Source organism: Vipera berus, assembly GCF_964194415.1.
Source record: "Vipera berus genome assembly, chromosome: 10".
Lineage (NCBI taxonomy): Eukaryota > Metazoa > Chordata > Lepidosauria > Squamata > Viperidae > Vipera > Vipera berus.
The window spans coordinates 13,759,774-13,763,011 of NC_138213.1; positions in this window are offsets into that span (position 1 = coordinate 13,759,774).

Here is a 3,238-nt window from a genome sequence, read left to right on the forward strand (position 1 = left end):
GTACACGGGATTTAATCCACACTGGAAGTGTTCCCAGATCCTCTTCCTGATTAGCCTGCTCTAAGGTGATGTCAATAAAACCTTTGTTTTATGTATTAATGCTTGAATCTTGGATAAAATGGAAGTATTTTTTAAAAAGGTCCAAACTGCATTGGAATCCTATTAATTAATTGGGGGGAAAAAATAAGGCAAAGTGAATGAATATCATTTGATCCAGTCAGTTGGATTAAAGTCACATGAAAAAATATTGGGTGACAAAAGGCCATTACAGTGATCTGCCAGAAAGAAATAAATTAATCAAACTGTCAAAGAAAGAAGGCTGGGTTTGACCTCGTACTGATCTCATTACTTCTCTATTACCCTTTTGAAAAACATCCTCTTACCAAGACAACTAATTGAAGATTACGGGGAAAGAAATAACACCTCTCCATCACTCTAGTAACTTCCACTCATTTGTCATTCTAATAATTCATTTCTATCCTTTTCTCAACAGCCGCAGACACTAATGGACTATCATCAGTTAAAAAGGCAATTTTTCCATTTAATTGCACTCATTAAATGCTCCAGTTGGACAACAAAAAAAGCAACAGTTTCCTTATTTAATCACACCGAAGTAACAATGCAATATTACTTCTAAATGCACAGGGCACAATAGAAAATACTTGGCAATATCTCATTCACAACACTTCCATTCGGAGTCTATTAAACTCTACAGTAAGAATCTCACTAGCTTTCTTATAGCGGAGGGTGGCAATGTCTTTTGCATAGATGACTTTTCTATGACCTTTAGTAGAAATATACCATTCAGAAACATGAGCAAAAAGGATTAAATATTGAAGAGATTTGGTATTCCAAATGCCAGACACTATGAGCAATATCGAAGATGCTGAATGTTTGGATTTCAATTGAAGAAATTTTGCTTTAATAATCCATGGGAGTCAAGATATATCACATGGTAAAGATGTAAACAATACTATCTTAGTGAGCCAAATTTCTTTCATCTTAATAATTGCTGGTTTTTGAGTAGGAAATCTTTGTAGGTTAGAAGTGACAAATAATAATAAAAAAAGAATGATAAAAAATAAAAAAAGAAATTAAATTGATGTAACTGGAAAACCTTGTTGGTTGGTATGTTCTATCCTAAATTATTGGGGGGGGGAAGAGCAGACAAGGAAAAAGCTTGATCAAATAGTCATCTTGACTAATGGTGAAAAAAGTACATATGTGTTGTGATTCAGGGTCAGCCTGTGGGTTCGGCAGTTGGGTCGGACGACTCAGAGGAGGAGGAGAGGGGTGTTGAAGAGCTTGCTGATGATGGCTTTGAGGCTCCGCAGAGCCCTCAGCCAGGCCCCTCCCACCTGGTGGAGACCCAGCTGTGTGAGCCTGACAGCCTGGATGAAGATGACCCACAGCTGGCCCTGTTCAAGGACGCCCGACGCAGGAGGCAGTCAATCAGGAGTAAACAGAGGAAGGCAATGGGGCACCTCGGAAGGAGGCAGAGAGAAGCCATGCCCTGAACTGTTTAAAAGGGGAATGCGTGGGAGGGCTGGTTTGCTGAAGGCAACCGCTTGGATAGTTCCTGTTTCATAGCTCCTGTTTCATGGTTGGTGTCTGTTTTATGTTAATAAATTTGGCAGGCTTTATTCCAGCCTCTTGCCGTTTGTAAAGGGGTTGTCCCTGCCTTTTCTGCAGGGCCGGTAGCAGCCTGGTACAGAACAATAGGAACTTAAAAGAGAAATCCTTCCAAACTCCTGGATCATGTTCTGCAAAATGAATAGGCTTACCTTTAATTAAAGGTCACCTTGACAAGAATCTGCACAGCTCTTCCAAATGTATCTTTCTAAAAGAATTCAAAGTTTTGATCAGGCAATGGTAGGATCTGTTAACCCAACGAAGCTCCTATAAATCAACTCTATATGGCTTGTTGGATAATATTCACTCTTAGTACCATTCCTTTGGAAACTAGAGAGCTCCAATTTTGATTTATAATTTGGGCAGAAGGTGGGATAAGACCCTTCTGGTGACAACTAGGTGCTTGCTTTGGTATGGCAGATTGAATAATGACACTGTTCTTGTGCATTTCAACATTGATCTGCTTCAGAATTAACCATTTCTATACAATTCAAGCACGTCTTGCATCTACATGGCTCCTATTCTATTCTATTCTACCTCCAAGTTTGCAATCCATTTTGGTTTTTTCAGCTCTAGCATATAAATCACAGATATAGATTAAAATCACAATTTAAATTAATTGATGAGAACATGAAAAGAGCTCAGCTGAAAGTTCATCAATGTGGAAGATAGAAGGGAAAGATTATACGAAAGCACAACCCTATTTCTTGGTGCAGTAAACTATAATTCAATTAACCCTGCTCTGCTTGAACAAGGCTATTATCGTATAACAGGATCACTTTATTCAATATATCAAGATATAGCATTTATTCTGTAATAGAAATGTATGAAATTCAATAGTCGGGGGGGATTTTTTTTCAAGTTAATTCCATTGAACTAATACAGATAGTTCTCGACTTACGACAATTCATTTAGTTAACTGTTCAAAGTTACAACAGCACTGGAAAAAAAGGGACATGACCTGTTTTCACACTTATGACTGTTACAGCATTCCCCTTAGTCATGTAATCAAAATTTGGATGTTGGCAACTGGCTCAGATTTATGACGGTCGCAGTGTCCCAGGGTCATATGATCACCTTTGGCAAACGTCTGACAAAAAAGTCTATGGTGGAGCCAGATTCAATTTACAACACTGTTACTAACTTAACAACTGCAGTGTTAAGTCACTTAACAGACTGTGGCAAGAAAGATCATAAAAATGGGGCAAAACTCACCTAACAACTGACTCAACTGTGGTCAAGGATTACGTGTATGTTTGTTTTGAAGATCTCAGTTCCTTATATCAATACTACCTTTTTATTTATCTAATCTGTATGGCTGCCTAACTCTTGGTAATTAGCAGTTTCTTAAGTAGTAAAATAGGGACCACTCCGGTGGGAAGGTAACAGCGTTCCGTGCGCCTTTGGCGTCTAGTCATGCCGGCCGCATGAACACGGAGACGTCCTCGGACAAGCGCTGGCTCTTCGGCTTTGAAACGGAGATGAGCACCAGCCCCTAGAGTCGGAAACGACTAGCACGCATGTGCGGGGGAACCTTTACCTTTTAAGAACTTTTAAGTGTTGTCTTTTGGGGTTTGGCCCATCCTGGAAATCAAACCCACGCTGA